We start from the raw sequence: 8,808 nt of genomic DNA, 5'->3' as shown, positions 1-8,808 counted from the left end.
GACATAGGCAGCTAGGGGAGAGGGAAGAAGAGCAGGAGCATGCATGGCAAGTATATCCAATGCAAAAAACATTGACATTTAAATGGTATTAATATTAGTTTGCGTATATTTCCGTTAAATCACATATATTCTCATTAATTCCCGTTAATTCCTCTGAATATTCCCCAAAATGTGCGACAGGGATCCTTAGGCTACTTACCACCATCATGACTAAAGCGCTGTGTGAATCAAAATGTAAGCTCTGAGATCAAGATGGTGGAATGAAACTACCCCACTAGCATCTGAAGAAAATAATGTTAGAGATTCCCTCCCAAATGACCCAGAGTGTTTTCGAGTTCAGTGTATTTCTTCCAGAGGGTTGAATAGATGAATATTTAATCACAGCGAGCACTAAGCACTGTGTTAAGCCTTTAGAGGTGCAGGCTTCCATCAGGGTGCTGTGGGTGATGACAGAGCCATGGCCCCACTCTCTCAGGACTAAAACGGCTGCTGGACTGCTGCTAAGCGGATGACACACGCACGCACAAACACATCTGCTCATGAACAGCACTGGGAAAGTGTGTGTGTGTGTGTGTGTGTGTGTACAGTGCCTTCAGAAAGTATTCAGACCCCTTGACTTTTTCCCCATTTTGTTCGGTTACAGCCTTATTCTAAAATTGATTAAATAGGTTGTTTTTTTCCCTTCATCAATCTACACACAATACCCCACAATGACAAAGCAAAAACAGGTTTCTAGACATTTTTGGTAATTTATAAAAAATTAAAAGCTGAAGAATTGCATTTACATAAGTATTCAGACCCTTCCCTCAGTACTTTGTTGAAGCACCTTTGGCAGTCACTACATCCTTGAGTCTTTTTGGTTATGAAGCTACAAGCTTGGCACAGCTGTATTTGGGGAGTTTCTCCCATTCTTCTCTGCAGATCCTCTCAAGCTCTGTCAGGTTGAATGGGTACCATCACTGCAGCGCTATTTTAAGGTCTATCCAGAGATGTTCGATCGGGTTCAAGTCCGGCCTCTGGCTAGGCCACTCAAGGACATTCAGAGACTTGTCCCGAAGCCACTCACGCATTGTCTTGGCTGTGTGCTTAGGGTCATTGTCCTTTTGGTAGGGGAATCTTTGCCCCAGTCTGAGGTCCTGAGCGCTCTGGAGCATGTATTCATTAAGGATCTCTCTGTACTTTGTTCCGTTCATATTTGCTTCGATCCTGACTAGTCTCCCAGTCCCTGCCACTGAAAAACATCCCTACAGCATGATGCTGCCACCACCATGCTTCACCGTAGGGACGGTGCCAGGCTTCCTCCAGATGTGACGCTTGGAATTCAGGCCAAAGAGTTCAATCTTGGTTTCATCAGACCAGAGAATCTTGTTTCTCATGGTCTGAGTCTTTGGGTGCCTTTTGGCAAACTCCAATCGGGCCGATAATAGATAGGTTCTGCTTTCCTTGACTGCGTCCCAAATGGCACCCTGGCCAGATTTTTTTTTTTTTGCCATTTGGGAGGCAATCCTCCTCTGAGACTGGCGGTGATTTGATTAAACAATCTCAGTATGCATCCAGCCATACATCAACACACACTCGATATCAGCATCCCGTCACACATCTCTCATCTCACTGCAGACCATCCAAGGCAGCCGTACAGAGCAGAGGAGGCTGGTGGGAGGAGTGGTAGGAGGACGGGGTAATTGTAATGGCTGCAATGGAATAAATGGAACGGTATCAAGCACATCAAACATATAGAAACCACATGTTTGACTCTGGTCCATTCATTTCATTCCAGTCATTATAATGAGACCATCCTCCCACCAGCCTCCTCTGGTACAGAGCCACCACTGCAGTTTTGAGATAGTTGAGACAAGATGATAGTTTCTGCTAATGCTCCTGTCAGCCCTTGCCCGCCAAGAAGCAAGCCACCATTATGTACTCCAGGGTTATACAGTTGAGTTGTTCAAACTCTTTCTTCATTCAAGTGCAAACACGAAATCCTCTGAGGCATGTGACTATGCTACCAGTCAACCAGGTCATTAGTTGACGCTAAGTTAAAATTACTCTATAGATTTCTGATTTGGGGCAACCCTCTTTGGTGAGCCCCTGAGTTAGCCTCGCAAGCAGCCTTATCTCGCGAGCTTACATGTTCACTACTGTAGTCAGTCTGATAATTACCAGGCTACCCCTGAGCCCCACAGAGACTAATCGAGGGGAAGAGAGCATTTAAGAGGGAGAAAAATACCTGGATGGAATTGGCCCAGGTACAGGCCCTTATCAGGTACTACAACCTGAGAAATTGGCACAGAACCGAACAGGAGCACCATTTTCTAAGTAGCAGTGCTATGGGCTAATCTTTCCCTGCATCTTGACTAGGTTTTGCTTCCCAAAATGGCACTACTTTTGACCAGGGCCCCAAAATAGTGCACTATGAAGGGAATAGGGTGCCTTTTGAGACACAGCCTGAGTTAGTTCTCTTCCCTGAGTCAAGCTCACCATCTTTTATTCATGAAAATCATTTGGTTACTTGGAGGCATTAAGGTGTGGCACTGAGAAATGTCTCAGCATGTCAATTTGCCTATACTCTTCCTTCTGCAGAGGAATATATCTGACTAATATGAATGGGATATCTTGTTCAGGCACATTTAGTCTGTTTCAGACGTGCTTATTTCAGACAGTATAGTCTAGAACAGAATACAAAATGCTTCCTCTAAGATCTATCACCACAACACTCACGACTGCAATTTGTGATCATGGCAACAGGTATTACTATTCATCACACAATGCAAATCTGATCAAAGCTTATATATACCCATTTATCATGTATGATAGTCACTGCTGTATCCCACCGGTTATGTATAAAACTACCATTAGCCAAATGTATTTCCTGAAAAATCTACATTCCATTTGCACTATGTAGATGACATGCCTATTTCATCACTAAATGGGGAAAGTCATTAGACTGTAGACACATCACTGAGGATCACCCATCTGGTTATACAGTGGGGCAAAAAAGTATTTAGTCAGCCACCAATTGTGCAAGTTCTCCCACTGAAAAAGATGAGAGGCCTGTAATTTTCATCATAGGTACACTTCAACTATGACAGACAAAATGAGAGAAAAGAAATCCAGAAAATCACATTGTAGGATTTTTTTATTAATTTATTTGCAAATTATGGTGGAAAATAAGTATTTGGTCACCTACAAACAAGCAAGATTTCTGGCTCTCACAGACCTGTAACTTCTTCTTTAAGAGGCTCCTCTGTCCTCCACTCGTTACCTGTATTAATGGCACCTGTTTGAACTTGTTATCAGTATAAAAGACACCTGTCCACAACCTCAAACAGTCACACTCCAAACTCCACTATGGCCAAGACCAAAGAGCTGTCAAAGGACAACAGAAACAAAATTGTAGACCTGCACCAGGCTGGGAAGACTGAATCTGCAATAGGTAAGCAGCTTGGTTTGAAGAAATCAACTGTGGGAGCAATTATTAGGAAATGGAAGACATACAAGACCACTGATAATCTCCCTTGATCTGGGGCTCCACGCAAGATCTCACCCTGTGGGGTCAAAATGATCACAAGAACGGTGAGCAAAAATCCCAGAACCACACGGGGGGACCTAGTGAATGACCTGCAGAGAGCTGGGACCAAAGTAACAAAGCCTACCATCAGTAACACACTACGCCGCCAGGGACTCAAATCCTGCAGTGCCAGACGTGTCCCCCTGCTTAAGCCAGTACATGTCCAGGCCTGTCTGAAGTTTGCTAGAGAGCATTTGGATGATCCAGAAGAAGATTGGGAGAATGTCATATGGTCAGATGAAACCAAAATATAACTTTTTGGTAAAAACTCAACTCGTCGTGTTTGGAGGACAAAGAATACTGAGTTGCATCCAAAGAACACCATACCTACTGTGAAGCATTGGGGTGGAAACATCATGCTTTGGGGCTGTTTTACCGCAAAGGGACCAGGACGACTGATCCGTGTAAAGGAAAGAATGAATGGGGCCATGTATCGTGAGATTTTGAGTGAAAACCTCCTTCCATCAGCAAGGGCATTGAAGATGAAACGTGGCTGGGTCTTTCATTATGACAATGATCCAAACACACCGCCCGGGCAACGAAGGAGTGGGTTCGTAAGAAGCATTTCAAGGTCCTGGAGTGGCCTAGCCAGTCTCCAGATCTCAACCCCATAGAAAATCTTTGGAGGGAGTTGAAAGTCCGTGTTGCCCAGCAACAGCCCCAAAACATCACTGCTCTAGAGGAGATCTGCATGGAGGAATGGGCCAAAATACCAGCAGTGTGTGAAAACCTTGTGAAGACTTACAGAAAACGTTTGACCTCTGTCATTGCCAACAAAGGGTATATAACAAAGTATTGAGATAAACTTTTGTTATTGACCAAATACGTATTTTCCACCATAATTTGCAAATAAATTCATTAAAAATCCTACAATGTGATTTTCTGGATTTTTTTTCTCATTTTGTCTGTCATAGTTGAAGTGTACATATGATGAAAATTACAGGCCTCTCTCATCTTTTTAAGTTGGAGAACTTGCACAATTGGTACCTGACTAAATACTTTTTTGCCCCACTGTATATGGAGTTCATATGGAGGACGTACCAACCAGGGTTGAGGTCAATTTGAATTTAAGTCAGTCAATTCAGGAAGTGACTTAAATTTAAAATCCCAAAATGTAAAAAATTCACATAAATTGCTTCTCTTTTTGAGCTTATTGAGAAGGTATTGAAATTAGATGGCCTTTTTTAAATTATTGTATTTACTTCACTTTAATACCTGAATTGAATGTCTTGAATTTGAATAGACCTCAACTGTGAAAAACCCAGCAGCGTTGCAGTTTGACAAACTCAAACCGTTGCGCCTGGCACCTACTAACATACCCCATTCAAATGCACTTAAATATTTTGTCTTGCCCATTCACCATCTGAATGGTTCCCATACACAATCCATGTCTTAATTGTCTCAAGATTTTAAAATCCTTCTTAAACCTGCCTCCTCTCCTTCATCTGCACCAGGTATGGGCAACTTTGATGGGGGCCACAAAAAAAACTCATCATGAGGAGCTGCAGTCTGCGTGCCCACATCCATGGGCCTACAAAAGAGGGGCCATGGGCCCCTGATCTACATTGATTGAAGTGGATTTAACAGGTAACATCAATAAGGGATCAGACCTTTCACCTGGATTCACCTGGTCAGTCTGTCAAGGAAAGAGCAGGTGTTCCTAATCTTTTGTACACTCCGTGAAGATGACATCATGACAGAATCTCTCAATTGGAATTACAGAAGGTCCTATGGACCATAGAGATCCTATTAATCTTTTGTACACTCCGTGAAGATGACATCATGACAGAATCTCTCAATTGGAATTACAGAAGGTCCTATGGACCATAGAGATCCTATTAAATATGCATGTTCTATATGTAATTCTATGCTACTGTATCTGACCAAGGGGAACCTCGTGGAAAAAGTCCCACCGCTCAACTCAACCTGTGCCAATGCTGATGGATAAAGAACCCATCTTGTGGTTTTACATGTCCTTCTGATGTTGCTATGTTTCTGTCAAGCTGGACGTACAGTAGAATTTGCCCCCATCTACAGACCTGACCTAGGGTCAGCTCACCAAACCTCGGTGCAACAAAAACTATTTGAAGGTAAAATCATAGCATTATCTTTGATCAGGGGCCATATGTGCAGCATCAAGTGTCTCAGAGTATGTGATGATCTTGGATCAGGTCTCCCCTGTCCAAGTAACTGTATTCATTACAATCTGAAAGGGAAAGCTGTTCATGAATCCCCACTCCTGCTCTAAGACGCTTGATACATACAGCCCCTGTGCATAAGGGTAGCTCCACCTACACTGCTTGTTGGGAAGGTGGTCTGTGGGGTATGACTAAGTATGAGCCATGGCTGAGTGACGTCTACATACCTGTGGGGACAAGAAGCACCATGTAACGCTAGCTACCCCTGGAGCATCGTGATGACTCAGCATTTCAAGGTTAACTAATCAAAAGTGTGAAATTCACTGAGCTGAAAATGACATTAAAGTCCCCTTAAGCTTTATTAAAAACGTTTTCTCTCTCAATTTCACGGTAGGGCAAAAAATGCAAAAAAAATGGTATTGGGGAATTAGTTTCAGCACCGCCGAGCAGAGCAATATCACAGAGAGTTCAGGGGACGTTGTGCATGCAAATGGGAGTGATGAAACTGCAATAAAATGATAATGATTTTGGGAAATTTCACGAGCTTGGTGCACGGTTTGACTTTGCTATTCCTATATTTTTTAGAGGCGTTGTGGAGGAAAAAGGAGGGAGTACATGGATAAACCTAAGTCTGTGTAATCACCACTCACCACGTTCAATGTACCCTCTAAATAAGGTGCTTTTGAGACAGTCAGTAGCACATAAGTAGGACTGTGTGCTCCAATGCCATACTGACTGCACTATTAGGCATAGCTGTAGCAAAGCGTGTGGGGCTGAGAAGGAAAGCGAGGGGGAGGTGGGTTGATACTTACTGCTCAGGCTGAGTATGCCTGAGTAAACCCTGTTTCCAGGCAGGTTTCAGGAGACCAGACAACGCCCAGAGGCTTCTCTCTCTCTCCTCATTTCTGAAAGAGTGCCTGTTACGTAATGCAGCTCGACATTTAGCTGCAGCCTGTGTGATCTACTTTGCTGGCAGGAAGAGGAGCGAGATGGGTGTGTGTTAGAAGGGGTTACTGGCGTCTTGCAGGGGCATAGCCACTCTCCGGCTGCCTCTTCTCTCACACACACACACACACACACACACACACACACACACACAACCCTGACAAAGCAGTGTCGGTGTCCTTGTTCTAGCTGAATCCAGAGAGTCTTATCTAGCCATTAACTTCACCTCCCCTCCCTATTGCAGTGCCGCCTCTACACATAAGGCTACGGTCAGCTCTCTCTCTCTCTCTCGCTGTACCTTTGACTCTCTTTCTCTTTTTTTTTTTTACCCGTCCTTGATCTCTCTCTCTCAACACCCTCAGAGCAGGTGCAGTATATCAAACACCCACTGAGATAAAGCCTGGGCTGTGGTCGTTGAACCCATGAAACCTCTCTGACATATTTACCTGTCACAGAACTGTGCTTGTATAATGGGGAGGGTGAGGCTGCTGACTGAATGACTCATACATAAATATGAGGAGAGGATAGTGACCAATGGACAGCACTGTGCTGTTTTAGATCTCAGTGACTCAGACTAAAAAAAAGCCTTAATAGCACAAAATAAAATGTACATTGGCCTCAGATACAGAGCCCTAGCTTTCTCTGGATTATGTTGATCCCTGAGTGTCAAAGATTCCTCTAGTCTAGAGAGTATGACATTTATGACTTAGCAACGGAAGAACATTCCAGTAAATCAGAGGAAAATAGGTGGTGTGTCTCATCATTCTGACTCTGGCATAATGGATGGGATCACATAAAGGAGAACATTCCAGACCCCCAGAATCGTATCCATATCTCTGCTACAGAGAGAATCGCATTGCCCATTCTTCTACCAGCCATAGAAAATTCTACAGATGAATAAACCCTCAAACCCAGTGTTTTATCAAAGCTTTCCTGGTAATGCTTCCTTCTAGTTACACTGACAAACGCAGCTTGATCTATCCTGTCTATTCACTGTGCAGCCATACCTCACCATACATATGCCCAGGCTTGCCTTGCTTAAAGCCTATGTAACACCATAATTGTAGAGCAGAACGAGAGACAAGACACCGCTCTCCTTGTTTAATGTGATTTTGCTATTACACAGAGGAATAATGGGTATCTGGGTCTTTCTTTTTCAAAACAAACCTTTGCCGTTGACTGACTGACTGGATGCATGTCAGGAGTTAGTGAAATTGCCCAGAAATCTCCCGAGGGGACTCAAAATGCCACATTCTGCATGGTTCACACTTAAACTCAATCATCTTGTGGAATGGGGTGACACACCTACAGTGGTTTCATGGCATCAATGTCTTCTGTTATAGATACACACATAAAAGCCTTAGCCTTCTCTCTGAGATGAAAGGTTGTCTGTGTCTTCTGGCTGTGGTCTCCTGAGGGATAGGGAATTCTACCTCCAACCCACTCTATGGGCCCTGGCCAAAAGTAGTGCACTTTGTAGAGAATAGGGCATATCAACCGGGCTTTCCCATTTATTTTCCTCCTCTCTCACTGTGACACTGTCTCCATGACAAACACTGGGCTCCTTCTCCACAGTCTTCCTGCATGACTGGCTCTAATGACGGGGTAAAGGAGCAGGAGCAGGAGCCTACCACTGGATACAGGCGCTGCCATCCGGAATGATTGCATCCTAGCCACGGGGAAATGCACATTTCATTTGTACTTTATTTAAGCGTACAGTTATCATAATCTATTAAAAGAATCGTACTACAGAATAAAATGAAAACGAGTTGGTTTATTTCACTAATTCATGTCACACACACACACACACACGTGGGTGGTGATCTCTTGCCGACAGATTCCACAATAAAGGGCTGGTCCTTGCAGTCCTCTTGGCATTGGAATTTGTGGTGTTCATTCTCAAACTTGATAGGCTAATCTGGACTTTCCAGTATGATTTGTATGTTCTACAAGACAAGTGTTCCATGTAGACTGAGAACTGCTTTCACTCATTGGCCCTTATGACAAAAACCAACCCCTCCTCCCCCATTACATTCTCTCCCATAACTCTCACCCAGATATTCACCACCAAGACCAGGGACTAATTGTACTAGTGACCTCATGAAGACATTCTGAATCAATGGATGACAAATCCATCAAATCTGTATTCAATATTGT

Source organism: Oncorhynchus clarkii, chromosome 4, assembly GCF_045791955.1.
Source record: "Oncorhynchus clarkii lewisi isolate Uvic-CL-2024 chromosome 4, UVic_Ocla_1.0, whole genome shotgun sequence".
Classification (NCBI taxonomy): domain Eukaryota; kingdom Metazoa; phylum Chordata; class Actinopteri; order Salmoniformes; family Salmonidae; genus Oncorhynchus; species Oncorhynchus clarkii.
This window is presented reverse-complemented; position numbering follows the sequence as displayed.